The sequence below is a fragment of the Anastrepha ludens genome, chromosome 4 (assembly GCF_028408465.1).
Source record: "Anastrepha ludens isolate Willacy chromosome 4, idAnaLude1.1, whole genome shotgun sequence".
NCBI lineage: Eukaryota > Metazoa > Arthropoda > Insecta > Diptera > Tephritidae > Anastrepha > Anastrepha ludens.
Window position 1 is genome coordinate 35,498,110 of NC_071500.1, and position 19,208 is coordinate 35,517,317.

The following is a 19,208-nucleotide window of genomic DNA, read 5'->3' on the forward strand; positions in this document are numbered from 1 at the left end:
AGCCACATATCGTGACGCCTGGAAGAAATTTTTTAATGAAGCTTAATCTCACACCGAGCAGTAAAACTGTCTAATGATGATTCGCGTTCAGAGTTTAACACCAACTTCGGCTTCCACCTGCCCTTAGGTTAGGTTAGATTGTAAAAGTTGTCCACACTGGGGCACACTCAGCCTCATATTCCATTATGATGCCTCATGCGGAACTTGCCTTATCTCTCGTAAAACCAATTTGAATCATTCCGAAACTTTATACGGCCCCTGATTTCCACCGAGCTGAGGTTTTAAAATTCATTTAAAAATTTTCAACCTAAAATGATCTTAGTTCCGGAATGACTTCGGACTTACTTCAAGTGACAGTTCAATTTGGCTGATCGTCAGCAAACTTTTAATACTATTCCGCCGGAATTGGTAGCACATCGCCAATATTACATTTACTGACACGAAAACGTTATAGAGCGCTTCCGTACTGCAAAAGAAAGACTTCATAAAACCTTTGAAGAACCTCCTTCGCCGGAAACGTTCATCCATTATATGTATGCTGCGCTCGAAGGAAAAGTGGAATACGGTATGCGACTTAGTGGCCGAGAAATGAAGGATTTGAGGCGTCTGGAAAGTCTGTGACACAGTAGCGGCGGCTAATCGCCTTCCTTCTCCGCGAAGTAATACTTGACGGTAGTCCCGTGGCGAAAGGTGATGGAAGGCGCGCTACTACAACGCCTATGAAAAAACAAAACATTCAGCTGTATTTTCGTCTGTGCTTTAAACAGAAATGGTTAATAACCTTAATCATCCTTTAAGAGTAAAAAAATATATTTCGCTACAGAACTCAGTTATGAGCCAAATAGTTGTTGTCACGGTTCCATTCTACCACCCCTTATCCATAAACGTAGTCTAAAGCCCTTCCCAAAATCTTTTGGACAATGACGCTGGAGCAATAGTCGCTATGGTACGGGAATTACCTTTTATATCGAAAATTTTGATATTTTTTAGCATTAACTTGCATATAACGTTTCCACTTACGAGCTCTATTTGTTCTTTTTTATTGGGTTGAAAAAATTTATCTCGCTCAAAAACTGGAATTAACTAGGGAAAATTTTTTATGCGATAACTTATTACGATTTTCGACGTGAATTATCGAGCCAAGAGTGCATTGCTCAATTCGCTTTGACTTTTGGCGTTGAATTACCACAGTTGGAACGGTGGTGTAAGGAATTCCAACTTTGCCGTCGATCTTTGCAGTATGAATTTCGTGACGACCGTGACAGTTGTAGTGCCGATAATACAAGATCATCATGTGATATAACGCGATATAGACATCTTTGGGCATTAATGGGACTAGCATAGATTCAATACTGCATGAACAAAGATTTCTTCTGGATACGGCATAATTTGACAATTGTCCAAAAAATTACGCGTGTCTATTGGGGAAAGAAATGTTGAAGAACCGCAACTGAGGTGGTTCAAAGCACGTCAGTACAGTTGACAAATCTTGGATCTACATATATGTATGTACATATGTGTCGGAATCAAAACAGAAATCGGTGTTCCAAGACGAGATAATCCAACGAAAGTTGTACGCCAAAGAAACACCTCACAGCAAATGGTCGGCTGTTTTTTCGTAAAATCTGATCATGTCGCAACTGCACCACTAGGGAAATTTAAAAAATGTAGTTCTCAGTGGTACTTAACCATTTGTTTGCCAGAAGTTTTCGGAGATAACAGAAAACGAACCGTCGAAGACGAATGATGTTTTACCAAGACACTGCGAGCTAGAAACATTGCGAGCTCACGTATCGACTCACCCCGATACGAGTTTTTGAGCGCTCAAAATATCGAATTAATAGGGCAACTTTTTTTGTTCCCGAACAACAAAAATAAAATGCAAGGCCAAAGTTTGTCTACGTCGGAAGAAGCTGCTGAAGCCTTTAAACAGTTTATTTTGGATTTATCCATTTCTGTGTGGCAAAAGCGCTATAAAAATTAGTTCAAGCGAATGCAGGAGATTATTTTGAAAAACAATAAAGTCCTTTTCACTATCACTTTACTGCGTTTTAATCACAGTGCGCAAAATATAAAAGGCAACACTCGTAGGCCCCGCTGTTGTCGGGACGATTCGAATTCGCGTTCTCACTTTTATTTCTGTCTACGTAATTTATGAAAACGCAGTATTTTTTGCAAAGGTAAGTTTTTGGGATCTGTTACTACAAAATTGACGTTTTTGTACTGCATTTGTTTAGATTTTTAATATATTTACATACGTCATACACACATCCATGTATGCATAGCACAAATTTACATACGTACGTGTAACTGTTTCATTATGCCATTGCTTGTGCAAAAAACTTTTAGTGCTATCGCTTTACGGTATCTACATGCAACTTGACACTTTTATCATTTCATCGTTCCCTCTTTCGTTGCATCTCCCGAGCGTTTATTTGTTTTACTTTTAATTGTAAATTTTGTGTGTTGATGTGAATAAACCAGACGTTAAGTATTTTTGTGTGTTTTAACTTATTTTATTTATTGTTAGGCATGTTTGTGTATGCACATACACATACACATACGTATGTATATACTAAGTGCATGCACAATGTTAGCACATTTCGCAAAAAAAATTAAATAAAATAAAAATAAGACAATTTTGCAAAAAAGTCTTTTACTATTCGGCATTTTTCGCTATTACGGCGAGTTTTCGCTGCTTCTATGCCGGGCGCATGCAGATTTGTTCATACGCTACTCAAACTACCCAGCAAACAAAGATTTAAACGTTTGCGAAAAATGTTTGAGACTGGGTGAGGGCAGAAACCGGGTAAAACCAATGCATAAAACGAAAAGACAGCAACTATTGTATTACATGCATATACTACATATGAGGGCAATTTCAATTAATACCTGAAACTAAATATACTTTTAAGTTAAGTTACAGTTAGGCGGCTGCTTACAACTCCTCCCGCGCGTATAAGCCGAATTTGCCTCTTTGTAATGCCACGGAGAAGTAAAACTCCCCTTCCTCTCTAAATCAGACACTAATTCAAACACCTACCATATTTTTATCTCTCTCTCTCTCTCTCTCTCATTTCCCTTGTAATATGCATGGATGTAAGCTCAGCGAGCGCGTCGTCGATTTTGTTTACATATATGTATGTACATCCCGATATATAGTTCTTTTTTCTATTAATCAGTCAGTAAACAACATTTCTTTAGCAGGTGGAGGAGGAGAACTTTGGGTATATTCCTTCACTTTACCATCATCGATTTCGATCAAATTAGAAGTGGATTGGATATATCCCACAAATTTGCCTTCAAGCCAGAAACAACATTGCATCAAAATGAGAGACCTTCTCTGTCTAATTCCCCCTAGTAAGCAGCTCTCTTTAAAAAGTCTACATCAGGGAAACGTTTTTATTAGTGGACATCAATCCGATTGATAGTTACGCATAAACAATCTCGCCTACAGTGGCAATAAAGCTTTTAACATTCGATTTGATATTTACATTCAGCAGTGATTGGTCAATAGAAAAATAAATAATCGGATTATTAAAAGTTTTCATTAGCTAATGAACTTTTTACTTACTCTTCTAAAATGCATCATTCATTAACGGATTTAATGATTCTTAATTAGTTAAGTTCTCAACAGAAGTAAATTAATGAACTTCTGAATGAGGCAGTTAAATTAATTTATTTGAGTAAATGAATAAGTCTATTACCTTTGAAATATCTCAGTGCTTTTATAACCTCAGTGGTATTAACTGTAGTTGTATATCGTTTTTTAATACTCAAGTCTCTCTCTCTTTTAGCTCTTCAAGCTCTCTTTTAGAGCGGAGTTAACTCAACATAACTGGCCTAACAGAGCAACTCATTCTATCAGTGATAGAATAATTGCTCACATTTTTTACAAGAAATTTTCAAGTACTGCTGGAACCTAGCGATTCTATAGACAAAAGTGGTATAGTTCATTAATAGCGATTTCTTTTCTCTAAAAAAAAGTCACCTCATTATGTATCATAATATATATGCCTACATTATGAAAAAATTGCCATACGCTCTGCGAAAATGCTTCGAATTTTATATGAGACTACAAGAAAAAACTCGACACTTCGTCAAATTACATATTTAAGACGTTCACGCCGGTGCGTACCACCAGTGGCCCGCACAAGTCTGCTTCATGGGGCGGCGCGTACCACCGGTGGCCCGCACAAAATTGCTTCATGGGGCGGCGTGTACCACCGGTGCCCCGCACAAGATTGCGTCCTCTGGCAGCGCGTACCCCCAATGGTACTTTATTAGACGGTACCTATGAGATGAGATGCCATAAACGACTACCCTTACGAAAAAATTTCGTTTTATGACCTGCAATCGCTCCCGATTGAGCGAAAAGATGTAAACATTGCCGTCTGAGGGCGAATACCATGAATAACAGCGCCGGCGTGAACGTGTTAATATAATAGAATATAAATATATATTAAATATAATGAAATATACCAATCCAATATATCCATTTTTTTGTAACAATTAGAGTTTTCGTATATTTATTTAGACGAGCTTGAGCACTCAACGAATTTCTTCTCCTCCCACTTTCTGGGGTTTCCTCCTTTTACCTAGATGATCAGCCAATTCATTTCTCTCATATCCCAACCTAATAATACTGTGACGAAGTTAGGGCAGCTGAGAAGAAAGGGCTGAAATGATTTCACATAATTCTATATACAACTTCTGTAGAAAGAACTTCAAGCAAACCCAAGCCTGTCCGCATGGATACCTAATGGACAATATCCGGTAAGGATACCTACCAAATTCAAGAGTTGCAGCTTTATTAACCTTAGAAGTTCACTTGAGCGCCTCCCTTCTACCCGTGGGCAGAAGAATCTCGCGACTTTACAGGTTTGCGCACTAGCACAGGCTCTATGAATTGACGCGAGGTCCATCTTTTCAGGAGTACACCAAAGGCTTTCAAGGGAACTCGAGTCCTCTCGTTTTGCGTTGAAACCGTCTTCAGGGTAGCCCGTCCAGCCAGCTCATCAGCCTAGCAGTTTTTCCTCTATGCCGTTGTGATCGGGAGCCCAAATGAACCTAATATCGAAGTATTCGGATGTAATTACGAGAGAAGTCAATTACTATTTTCGAACGCACAAGCAAAGAGATCAAGGTTCTAATTGCCGCTGGACTGTCGGAGTAGATATTATATTAACGTCCCTTACAGTATATACAGAAGTAAGAGACCAATTCACTGCTTCCTTAATTGCGGCTACCTGCTTTTGGAAAACACTACACTGGTTCGGAAGCCTAAATTTTAGCTTGATGGGGAGCTCTTCGCAAAATACTCCCCACCAACTCTTCCGTCAAATTTTTAGCCATTTATAAGCATGTTTGCCATGCTCTGTCACCAAACCTTACCTTGAGGGAATATGAATGAAGGTGTCTAACGTTCTAAGAATATTCAGGCAGTCATTTACCTTTTTTGTGGGTTACTCTCATTTTCCTAAGGAGACATTCTTTCACAGATATCTCGATTGTTTTTCTAATTTAGGAACTTGAACAGGGGTGCTACTATCTTCTAATGTCAACCCATCAATAAACTATATCTAAGTTTGAAAAGTGTGCCTTCTAAGAACACCATTAAACGTTTGTACGAAAGGTACGACCAAAGTTTGTACGACCAAGGTGATCGGATGAGAATATTGCTCTTGTACCAGTGTTGAAACGTCGCCAAGGACATCCCAAAATCGCCGTTCTCAGCAGTTGGGCATTGCTCGGACTGCTTTACAACGAATTATAAAGATTGTTGCCTGCGGACAAGCCTCGTAGATTGGAATGGGCCCAAAAAACCCATTTGCCCGTCGAATATGGGCAACCTGTTATTTCTCCAGGCCGTACGTTTATTAATAAGAACTTGAAAGTACCTGAAGAGAATGGATTCAGGAAGGAATGTAAAAACCCTATAAAGAATATGAATATGTCGAAATATGAAATATACATACATACGTTCCTTGTTAGGGTGCGTGCATGTCAGAGATGCGATAAGCGATAAGAGCGTCGATAAGAGCGAAGCGTAGAAAATTAATACATGTATTTTAATAGAAGTGTGCATGTCGGAGCAGCGCGCTAACTCACTCTTCGCTCGCTATCATCGATAAGAGCGTAGAAATTGTAGGCTAGTAATTTCTTCGCTATTATCGATGATGGACACAGAAGATTTTATAAGTGCAGTATTTTTAAAACCTGCAATTTGGGATCAAAAATACCCAAATCACCACAACAGGTTCATTTTGGATAAATTGTGGCAAAGTATTGCAGCTGACACATGAACTGGTTAATAAATCAGTACCTATTTATATTGAATGTAACACTGAAAACACCACGGCTAGATGTGATGACAATGCACAAAACAATGAATATCCGATTTAGATTCACAATATTCTAAATGTTTAAAATATTTCATTTTTTTTGTTATTTACCAATAAAATTATTCGTACGTATGTACCTTATTGTAGGCATCAATCGCTCCTCTTGCAAGATTGGTCTGTTGTGGCAGTTTTGCCAATTATGCTGCAGTCGATCCGAAATTTGAGACAGAATATAATCGAATGTATCGCTTGTCATTCTCATATATTCGAAAAACTTTTTTGGATCCTGTCTCAAACTATTATAGAGATGGTGAAATTCTCCGAGTTCTAGTCTTGCTTGGTTTATAGGATGCGCCGAAAACTGACGTTTTTCCCTTACAGTATTATGTAGATGATAATATGCAGCGGTAGGCGTCAACAACAACATATTTTCTTCCTCTGAATCACTCATTATTATAAATATTATAGCTCTTCACTTTTCAAAACTTAAAATGCAAATGCAACTAACGCTCTTATCGCAGCTCTGTTTTATACACCACACAAAACTAAAGCTCGACGCTATGCTTTTGTCGCTGCTCTTATCGACGCTCTTATCGCTTATCGCATCTCTGGCATGGACGCACCTTAATAAATTTAACATCCATATTTCTAGTGCATTGAATAATAAGCTTTGATTTTGATTTGTGAGTTCATAATTTTTTCAAACGCAGATCAAAATCAACTTTTTCTTAGAAAGATTAATTATCAATTCGTTTTTAAACATTTGGCGTTTAAGAAGTGCTTTGATTTTAAATCGCTCTCAAATATTATTAAGCCTAAATGTTTGCTGGGTGCATAACTGTAACAGTATAAATACACATGTACATACATACATATGTATGCATAGTAGTGCATATGGCTTATACACTTATTTTTGTGTGTATTGTATTTGCGTAGCTCGTGCACTACTTTACCGCTTGCCGCAGTAATCGTCAGCTACAGGCATAATCATACATTGTTTACATACAGACATACAGTACATATGTATATGCGTATATCAGTTTGCTGGATCCTGCATAATCTTTATTGTTTTCCAGTATTCAAATTCATTAACTTTTTATCTGTGCACAACGCTGACATAATCTATGTATATACATATGTATGTATGCATGTATGTCTATGCATATGGATGTGTGTTGGTATGCATGTACATACATAAGTGCAGAATTTATGATTGCGCTGCATTTCATTTTGGCATTACTCGCACAAAAGTAATTCGTAGTAACAGTAATAATAATATAAGTAGTAAGAGTAACAGCAACACCAGCAGCAACAACAACACAAATGACAGCTGGTATTGATTTTTCCAAACGTCTGCGCGGAAGTTACAACACCCGGCACATTGTAGCCCCATTTTTCAGGCTGCACCACCACCCTATTGCCTTTGTTATTCGCCTTATTTTTGTTAAGTTTCTCTTATGTGTACAAAGTACTTATGCACATACTCGCACTTTTTATTATTCGCACGCAAGCAAATCTCTACAATCCGGACAATTACATATTTACGTATGTATGTATATATTTTTCATTTCTTCTTGCAATCAGTTGCAGTAAGATTTCCCCCTTGCATTATCTCCCTCTTTTCGTTTGAGTTGCTTTTGCTTATCATTTTCTCTTTTTCTTTGTGTATTATTAACATCTGCTTTCCATTTCTCTTGGCGTTTTTTTAATCACACTTGATTGCTGTTCCAATGCTTACATATACACATAAATATACATGCATTAATATTTAATATACTCGTAAATACTTTTTTTTTAATTTTTTTTTCATTTGCTTGATATCTTTGCTTTCGATTTACAAGCAAAAACAGAAAAAACAGATGTTAATTAAAAATTTAAAAAATCGAAAGTATCACGTAATTTAAAAGTGCTCGTATCCTCTTGACCAAGTATTATCAGTTTGCAGAAAAACAAAAACAATTTTATATTTAATAAAAAAAATAATAAAAAAAAATGGCAACTGATTAACACATAAGCAACACCAAGCACTTTTGTCCTTTAAAACATTGCTGTGGTCGGTTGAATTAATCGTTGCACAGCCAGTCGGTTGCATGGAAATACAAATTTTAATTTTATGGGAGACGGGCGTGGTTTTTTCCAGATTTCAATAGTTTTACAAAACGTGCTTGATAAGGGCATATGCCATGTGTATACTAGATTTGATAGGATTTGAAAAAAAAGTAGATGGAATCATGGCCAGTTTTCCAACATTTCTAACTACCAGTGTTGGGCATAGTGCATTAAATAATAAATGCAATAAACGGGTAGTTAAAACATTGAAAAACTGTGGATTTAGTAATAATGAAACCCTTATTTTAACCGTCACTAAAAAATCAGCGGTAGAGGAAAATCCCCAACCCTGTTAACTACCATATTTCTTTCTTCAGTGAAAAATTTGAATAAATTGGCTTTAAGTAATTAATTACCCAAACATTTTGCTTAAAATCTCCGTCAGGCTGCGTAAACTTCTTGTACCACTTGTCTTAGGGAAACTGCAAGCAGTATGGATAGAACTTTTTTTGACTAATTTTGATGCCTTTAGTTTATAGAAAAGTCCCGGTTTATACGGGCTCTGCAGTATTGTATACACTCTCTCCCATGATTCGTTTTGTCAGTACTCACAGATACGATCTTTATGAATTACAGCGGTAATCTAACGTCTTCCGTATTCTTCCACACCCAGAACTAAGCTGTACCATCAGCCATTTCAGCACTTTGCATATTTCGGTAACTCAAATCAAGACAAAGTTGTTTCTACGAGCCAATGCCGTGACGTACTCAATGTGGCTCAAAGTAACTGTTATTGAGCGCAGAGCCATTATTGCTGCGTGATTATTAAAAAAATAAAAAATTGTTGTAATAGTCTTGGCTCATTCCGAGCCAATTGCTACAAATTATGAAGTTTTGGCGTTCCTCTGCCCAAAAAACTTGCAAAGTAGGGGAAAGTGAGAGAGCGAAATGACATTTCATTTTGAGGGGAAGTTGCTAGTTTTTATTGGATACATTTTTACTTGTAAGAATTTGCAAGTGAGAAAACCAGCTGATCGCAAAATAAAAATAAACACGAATTAAAATTTGCGAATTGAGCCAAACTACTAAATTATTTATATTTTATATTTTATTTAAGTAAATATATTTCAGATAAAATGTATAAAGTTTGTTTGAGAAGTCATATATTAAATAAGAATCGGAGTGTACTTCTGAACCACAGCCTCCAGTCGCCTTTGCGCCAATTTCCGAAATGCAAGTGGAAAGCATTCAAGGTATATTTTGTGTTTTATGCTTGTACTTCTTGGTTATATATGGACATATACACATACATACATATATACATATGTACATGCATTGACGGAAGCAAGGAAAATATGAAGAAATCTGTGATTGCCCCACCAATACAATTGCAATGAAATGTTCTTCATCTAACAGCGATGATGAGATGCAACCAATTACTGTGGCCGAAGTGAAATCAATTGTTGCTAAGTTTGTTATTTTGCATTTTATTTGCTTTATTTTTTACGAGGTAGCTCAACTGAAATTTTTTTCAAATTTTGTGATTTTTCACGTCAACAACTTAATCAGCTGTTCGTAAAACTTCCAAATTGTTACTGATTTTGCGTTTTTGTACTTTTTTTTGATATTTTCCTCTTTGAAAGCGAATTCTCGGAATTAAGCTCCTGGATAATTTTTGCATGAACAAACCTACTATCGATGGAAAAACCAGCTTCCTTGAAGTAAAAAAAAATTGATGTTGTCGAAAGCATTCAAAAATTGCATTGTATTCATGCCACAGAGTTCTTCAGCCGATTCACACATTCCAGCTACCTTCGAAGTGGTACTTATTGAATTAAAAGATTTAACCTTGGCAGATTCTCGGTACTCCTATGCGCACTTTGCTCTTTTCTCTTTAAAAGCCTTGTTTAAACCGAATCTTTGAACATAAGCTTGATATTAAATGATTGGGAATTTAACTACAAATATTTCAGTTAAGTTAAAGTCTTGCTGATATTGCAACTTTGCTGTCAGAATAAATAGTAATAGAGAGATAAGGGGGAGTAGGGGAATTCCCGTAGCAAAAGGCGAACTCCTTTATTGCTGTGAATTCAAATAGGCTATAGTCACCAGGAGAGCGTAGGGTTAAGTTTTTGATAAGAGCTTCTTTAGCTTAGACTCATCGATAAAAATGGCGGTGCACCGTGAATTCGTCCCTCCGAAATTTGTTATCAATTGAAGTGGAGCATACTTCAAATTTGTAAGCACTGTTATCAACAATTGCATTTTCAAAAAATTAGGTTTGCTATTAAAAATATTCCGGCCGATATTTCAGCGATAACTGAGTACGTATATATGTATGTATGTGTAATACGCTGAGTAATACAAAATCATATCTCATTAATATCAGCTTAGTTTACATTTATATGAAACAAGAATTCGCTTAGTTGACAACCTTTAATAACTCTTTGTTAAACATCTAAAAATATCTGATACTTTGGTATAGTAATGCGATATTTCATTTTAAGCATCAGTGTTGCTAGTTTTGGTATCTCTAAAAGGGTTACTTTATTTTTGAAACTTAATAAAATTGCGTAGATGAAATTTTTTGGCTACATTATGAAATTGGGCAATTGCATTTCGCACTTTGGCAATATTTTTGTACTATGAATTGTATCAAATGTATTACCGGCATTGCAATTTCGTATCCAATGCTTGGCAGAAGTGAATGACAATTACTTTTGAATGTGAATCGAAAATGAACGGCTGTAAATGGATAGGTGCAGGAGGAAGGTTTTCGCTTAAATAATAAATAGACAATTAAGAATACAATTGAAATAAATTGGAGCTAAAAATTTCTCAAGGCATATGCAATACTTTCAAAGAAACTGTTAAAAAGTACTTTATTCTGTGAAATATGGAGTCCGGGCTAATGGTTTAAATTTGGAATTTTTAACCAATATTTCTTTTTAAATTTCATTAAAACGAATGGTTGCGATAATTTTGTATTTAATTCTATTTTACATTTTTTAGGCCAAGGCGTATTTAAGCTGAACTTGCTTTCACGAAAGGCATACAATTCTACATATAAGTATTGAAATGTACATAAATAGATGCATCTTTAAAAAAATACTTATTTTTTCCTGAAAATACTTGAAAACTTAAATAAAATAAAAATTTATGACCGAAAATTTGGTAAATTTTCTTCTTGTCACCTTTTCCCCAAAACTTGGTAATATTTTTTTTTCGCTCACAGTAACACTGGTTTGCATGGAGGCAAGAAAATGCCGAGCTACTAGGGTAAAGGTTCAATAGAAATTCCACGCCACCAATACATAAATGGCTTACCATTCTTAACGGATAGTCAGATAGTGATTGCTGAATAGCTGGGCATGAATACCATGACCTTACTTTGACACAATTACGTTCCGGATACTGTAGTAGGTTAAACTTCTACCTATCCAGAATCAAACTTAACATATGTAGGTTAAACTCCTACCTATCCAGAATCAACTCTAACATACTCAACATATGTTCGGCATGGGAAAATACTCCGCATGACACTAACAACCTATTCACACTAATAACCTATTCTTTTATTCGCCCCCTTAAGTCTACTCATCAGATACCCCTTTGTCTCTTTAAACAACATGTATCTTGGGTCTACCGTTAGTTAAGATTGCCGATGATGACCAATGACTTCACAGCGCTTAGGGAGGCTTGATGAACAGCTACTACACCAAAAATAACAACAACTCCAACTTGTACTCCAACTATTTATGTATAGGATACATGCAGAAAACGATTTTTTGTCGAAATTTAACTGATACTCAAAAAGAGGGGCGACTACCATATTTTCTTCTTTGCTCACTCCAATTCAACTGCTAAGTAGTAGGTAGGTAGAAAGGTTAGATGGCAAGAGTACCTCAGGTACACTACAAGTAGCACTTACGTGCCGTTCTGATACCCATTATTGGAGCACTACCTGCGAAAAAAATAGGGCAGAGCTGTTGATGTAGTGGAGCAGAGAAATGTGATCTAGGCTGGAGAATTTCTTCAAACCATCCCCAAAGGGCACGCTAAGGAATCTCAAGCGCCTAGTTGCCAGAGCCGGACTTTTGCAGAGAAAGTGCTCAACAGTCTCTCTTTCTCTGCAGGATCCCCACAGCTTCTGCAATAGGGGTTGTACGGAATTCCAAGCTTCTCCGCATGAGTACCGATCACCCAGTGACCAGTGAACACCCCTGTTTGAGTTTGAATAGCGGGGGATTCCCATAACCTTAAGCCTTCTGTCTCTATTGTATTGAGGTCATAGTGTTTTTAAATATCACACGATGAGATAGACCTACATCTGTCTTGCGTTTTTTTTAATACTGCTATGTAGTATACTGACAATAAATTATCACAAGTTTTCAAAAACATGGTAGGAAAGCACAGAAAAGGATGAACTACGCTAATATTTTTTGCATCAGCATTGCGTTCTGAGTGCATGAAGAAATTCATCCCCATATATCCGGAAATCTTCATAGTGGGATTTCCAAAAAATTGTTTTCATATATAAAAACATGATTTATAAGCGAAAATATATTCCGCAATAATGAGGATATTATTAGGACAGTTACAAATCTATAAAAAAATACCAGTTTGAGTACCTATGAGATTAAAAAATATATAGAAATTGATCTAAATTCGATAAAAAATTTAAAAACTGTGACTATTATAGTTATGAAATTACAAATGTTTTTTGACTAGGCAAATTTTTGTTAGTACAAAATATAGTAAGTAGTTATGCGCATAAGGCGAATTATGAAAAGACTTTGCATATAAATGCGTTTCTTCTACACACACATACATATGTTCATATATAAATATGCTAGTAAATACATTACATAACTAAACGTTTTTATCAGCCAGAAAGCAAACTCTCAAATCATTTCAAATTGCCGCTCAAACCAAAATATTTAAAGAGGCCAAGTTGCATTTTTTTGGCATTCGGCCAGTATTGAAATATTGCTGTAATGCAAAACTCTAAGTGCCCAATTAAATTGTGGTATGGCACAGTAGCTTGAGGGGCTCCGCAATACGTAGTAAGTAGATACATATATAGCGAAAGCAAAGTGTTTGAGTGAAAGAAAAAGTGGTCAACAAAACGAAGTGGGAACTATACATAAAAGTACTTCCTAAGTCCGATTGGCAATTGAGCTAACGAGCTATAAGAAAAACTGGCTAAAAACTCACTTGCAGGTACTTGCGTGTCTATTTAAATAAATAAATAAATTTATGTACATACTTTATTTCGCATTCAAAAGCGACAATATTGTGAAAATGGAAGGAAATGCACGAGGCAAGCAGTCGAGATTCAATGCTTACGAAAAATAAGAAAATTCTGTTTATTTTTTATTAATAAGTATCAATATTTTCAAGCTGTTTTTAGAATAGAACGCAATTAGGAAATTTACGGCATAACAAAGCCGTTGACCGATAATTAAATTAGACCACTGAGCCTAAATACAGCCTTGGGAAAAAGTTTGATTTCTGATAAATGTACAAATTTTAATTTATTTATTGTGTTACATTGCTTTCTTGCGTTTAGCTGGCTGTTGCAGTAGCTCAGTTATCTGGTATCAGATTGAGTTCTGTTAATTCAGCTCATAATTAATTTTTATTTTTAGCGCGAATTCGCAGCTATCGGCATCCAAATATTTTGAAACGATAACCCTTAGGCGATACCAGGAAAGAAAAAATGATTAACTTTATGAAAAATGCACACGGAGCACAATGCGCCGCAGAATGCTGCTTTGGGTGCCTTTTCTTTCCCACAACAAGTTTAAATATTTGGATATTCGTTACTTGGAACCATATTTATTTATGCCAATTAACTGGAGAAACGACATCAAACTTTTTTTCAAATCAATAAAGAATTTTTTGCACGGCGAAAATCGCCGTTTTGGCGCGGACCATAAATTGACTCAAATCTAAAAGTGAGCCTTTCGAACTATTTTTATTACCACAGTAAGTCTAGCCTACAACCAAAATACAGTGCCAAGAGCTCGCAGAAAGCATAGAATGCATATCGTAAATTTATTAAATGTGAACGTGCCTAAGTAAATATTTCCGAAATAAACGCTCTTTCTTTCAATTTATTAGAAATATTCAGATGTCATGTTTTTTTGCTTTCATGTTTTACAGAATTAATGGTGCACGGAAGGAGAAAGGAAATCTCCTTACAAAGACAATTATTGATTGATCGAAGTGAAATATGTAAATTAACAGCCTAAGTCTTGTCTGTAATTTGCTCAGCACTTTTCATATGGTAGCGATATCAGCATTAAAACATTATTGTTTTTTAAATACTGCACTTCCAGAGTTATTAAAATTATTGTTATGCAAGAGCAAAGTTAAGTGGGACAATTGCGGTCGCTCTTCGGCAGCCAATGACAAATTTCCGAGTGTATTTCAGCCATGAAAAGTCTCTTCATAAAATACATTCTCTGGTTTGGAGGCGGCGTAAAACTGTAGGTCTCTCCATTTGTGGAGAAACGCACACACTGTCAAGATGCACACCACAAATAGGAGGAGAAGTTCAGCCGAACATCCAAGAACGGGTGTAATATCAAATTGTATATATGTATAAGTACATATGTTCATAATGTTCAACAGTTTGCTAACATTGTAGCGGGGAAAAACTTGATAATAAAATAGATATTTGGGAATTATTAAACATACAGTTCTCACAGCTTATTTTATGCAGGTAATACTTTTTTAGAAAAAGGAACATGGCTCGATGTACATGTATATAAAATTTAATAAAAAAAAATATATATGACTTGTAATGAGATATGTATGTACTGTTTACCACTGCAGAAAGAAGAATAACAAGAACAAAGCTTGCTGAAAAAATATAGAAGAAACAAACAGTTTTTTTCATCAAAATATGCGCACAGCTTAAATGATGCAGTGTATTATATATTTTCTCTGAGAATGCAATATCGGTGAAATGTATTTTTTTTGTTTAGCTTATCGTCTTACGTCATTCCCAAAAAATGTTTGTAAAGAAAAGTTAAAAAAATTTAAATTTTTAAAATAGGAAAACGGACCTCACTTAGAAGAAGTGAAAACGTTATTCATCATTATAAAGAGGATAAAAGCCAACGAAAAATTGCAGAAATTGTTGCTATTATTTCTTCAACTGTCCATCACATTATAGAAAGGGTTCGCGACGAAAACAGGATAGAAGATAAGGGCAGATTTGCGCCAAATAAAATATTTAATGATGCAGATAAGAGGTGGATCTAAGCACTTCAAATTTTACGAACGAAGTCGAAAAATATGTTCATAGTTAGGCAAGATCTGTAACTCTGTGGAAGGACTGCCCGAAATAAACCATTGATTAATGCTCGTAATAGAAAACAAATCATAGAGTTTTGCAGACAACATTTGAACAAAGATATTTCGCTCTGGAAGACCGTTCTTTTTGCGGATGAAAGCAAATTTAACCTTTTCAGGTCTGATGGGAAGTCCTGCGTTTGAAGAAAGCCAAACACCGCGCTTCAACCATGTAATTTACGCTCTACAGTTAAACATGGCGGGGACAGTGTGATGGTATGGGGTTGCATGTCCTATTCAAGCGTCGGAAATTTAACATTTATCGAAGGAAGCGTGAATAAAGAGATGTATCTGGATCCGCTAAAAGATAATTTAGTACAAAGTGAGGATAAAACGGGCATTAGGGATTTGTTTAGGTTCTACCAAGACAAGGATCCCAAGCATATGTCAGGTATTGCAACAACTTGGCTTATCTGGAACTGCTCACATGCAGTACAGACACCTGCATAGAGTCCAGATCTCAACGTTTTTGAGAATTTGTGGTCAGTGCTGTAAAATAAAATAAGAAACCACAATATTTCTAATGCTTCTGATCTGAAACGGACACTACAGGAAGAATGGAATAAAATTAGTTCCGATTATACAGCAAAACTTGCAAAATCAATGAATTCCCGCTTAAAAGCTGTTCTGAATCAAAAGACATACCCCACTAAGTATTAGCCGTAATCGTAAAATTGAAATATTAATGTGTTTATTTTTTTGCATACTTTTAATTTAGTGCATCATTTAAGCTGTGACCTCAAAACTGTAACTGAATTATTTTAATTTGCCATATCTTCTTTATGAAGCAACATTTTTTGTTATTAAATAAATACAATGGAAATACCATATACTTTATATATGATATTTTAATAATTCTTTTTTGTTTTGGCTACATCAAATAAGCTTTGAGTCCCTGTAGAAGAAGACCCGCTTTCAATGTTACCATCAAATATTGATAACTTTTCATCTAATCCAGAATATGTAAACATGAGAGATTTTTCAGGATTTGTCTAAAGAAACTGAGCCAAAACCTGGACCTTGCAAATATTTTAATAATCACTTAATCAGTAATCTGTGAATCAAGTCTAAATAAAAACGCGCGCTGAGTATTCACCTCATAAGTTGTGTGGAAAGGAGTCTAATAAAATTATATAAATTATATAAACACATAGATGTTAAAAAAACACATATGAATAAAAAATTTTACTTATTGCTATGCTTGCATTGAGATTCTAAAACACTTCCAGTTATAAAGAAAAGCTAAATATGAATGTATCAATATTTTTGTTAAAAAACGCGCTATAAGGCAGCTCTAAATATATTTCTTTTATCAAATCAATAAAAAAAAGTTATTGCGTTTTGAAGCACTTTTTAAATATAACAGTTATTACAGTTGCTTATGACTTTTTAAATATAGCAGTTTCAAAGAAAAGTTGTAGAAAATAGGATTATTTAAAAAAGGTCTTAACAAATTTTTTATGTTCCTCACAGTTCACAGTTCACGATCACTAACCATTTCTTATTTTTAGAATCGGAGCCGTGAAAACTTGAGTTTAAGTTCACGTTGATGTGGTTTAATAAAAGGAAAAATAAAATTGCACCCGATATGAAATGCACGGTTGGCTCTAATTTTGGCCTGAATTTACTGTACCATTTACAATTACATATATTAATAAGATGAATTCATTATTTGTTTGAATACGCCTTTTAATTATTTATTTATAAAATACTAAAGCGCAATTTATTTTAGAAATAACGGAAGAATAGTCATATTTCATACGATTAATAAAGTATTGTTAATTTTTGGAATTTATAATACAATGAAAGCAATAAATTTAATATAAAACATGAACATTAAACAAGATGAATGGCTTTATTTTATTGCTCATTACTGTATTTCCATGGTTGCAAATATCCACCCTCCTTATAAGCATTTGCTCTCTCTCTGCTAGCAGGTAATACAGTTTCTTAATGCACGCTTTTTGTTGCTGTTTGCCTAAGGCTAGCCGATTAGCTCAATTTTAAATATCTAATTAACCGCTACAGTTTCATATTGTGCTTTTAATTACAAATATTAAGTTTACTGCATTCTAATGCAAAACAACTCGATGCGCATTCATTTTACTAACCAGATGCATTCGCGTAATCGCTGCGGAGTCGAGTGACATAACCTGCAAAAGTGGGCGACAAGTGAAGAAAATCGTGCCCACCATAACATTTTGTAATCGTTGTTTGTAATCACGTAAAATCACGACTATTGCACACGTACTAGCTGAAGCTAGCTAACGAGTAGCCGCTTTCGTGGTCGTGGCAACCGCTCCTCAATTACGTTTGTTTTTGTTTTTTTGCGGCAAAGAACAACAGAAAAAACAAAGCCGTCACAGCCACCTGCTGTATGGAATTTTCTTCCGCTTTCCTATTATTTTTCACTGTTTACATAAATGAGAAAAGTAGTTTTAGCGATTTTTTTTTCATAATAAGATTTTTTTGTTTGTCCTTGAACATATGTTTGTAGACACAAAGGTGTGTGGCGGCAGATATGAAACTTATATTTTTCCATTTATGAGCAAAATAACCGCATACTGATATTTTTACCAGTTTTTACTATTTTTCTTTAATTTTTTTAACTCATTCTAAAACAAATACCATATAAATCAAAGTCTCAAAGTTTGTGCAAGATTTAAGAAAATTCGGAAAACTTTAATCGAAATTTCATTTTTTTTAATGTAAGGAATGCACGAAATTTCTTTTTATATAGACAAAATGCATAACATCGACAGGAAAAAATTATAAAAAATCAACAAGAATTTTGGGCTGAGCTTTCCTTTTCTACCACGATATATTTGGTTATAATGTCTAAGTGCGTGGACCGAATTTAAAAATTATAACACGCAAATGTAGTCACTATATCAGCCTTTTGATTTATATTCTTTTTATAAATTAAAATTAAGAATTAATAGCAATATTTAACGTTAAAAATGCATCTTTTTTTCATAAGCTTGAAAAAATGCCCCATTACAGAGGCTTATTTCACTTAAATACAAACACAGAAAAGTAACAAAATCACTTACAAAGATTCTTTATTACATTAACATTCGATTTAAAGCTATTTTTACTAAATAATAGTCCAAATTCAATTAAAATTCTATTATTACAAATGTTCTTCTAACCGTTTGTAATACCGTGCAGAATAAATTTGAGGAGCGAACTGTCAAACGAACGATGAGAGAGAGAAGAACAAAGCGAAATAAGAAAAACCCAGTCAACCAAAAGGGAACAATTCTTTCATTATTATTTTTATTATTTATAGGGGCGCTTTTTTGATTTCAAATATACATATATATTACAAAAACAAATATTTTTACAAATACTGAAAATTTGGAATAAAAATCGCGCGATTTTTAGTCAAAATTTTCGCCTGCGGCGTTTTTTTTGATTTCAAATATACATAATAGGACTATGAATAAG

At 34.9% G+C, this 19,208-nt stretch overlaps 1 protein-coding gene across 6 annotated transcripts in view; it reads right to left on the reverse strand.

The window, feature by feature from the left end:
• Positions 1-19,208, reverse strand: part of LOC128861629 (uncharacterized) — a 162,045-nt gene that overhangs the window by 139,773 nt on the left and 3,064 nt on the right. Inside the window, exon 1 of one of the 6 annotated variants that reach the window (XM_054099911.1) lies at positions 17,870-18,359. The exons of the other annotated variants lie outside the window; for them this stretch is intronic. The gene's annotated coding sequence lies outside the window, so the exon portion shown is untranslated. Of the gene's footprint in view, positions 1-17,869; positions 18,360-19,208 lie in introns of those variants that run through there. 6 annotated transcript variants of the gene reach the window in all.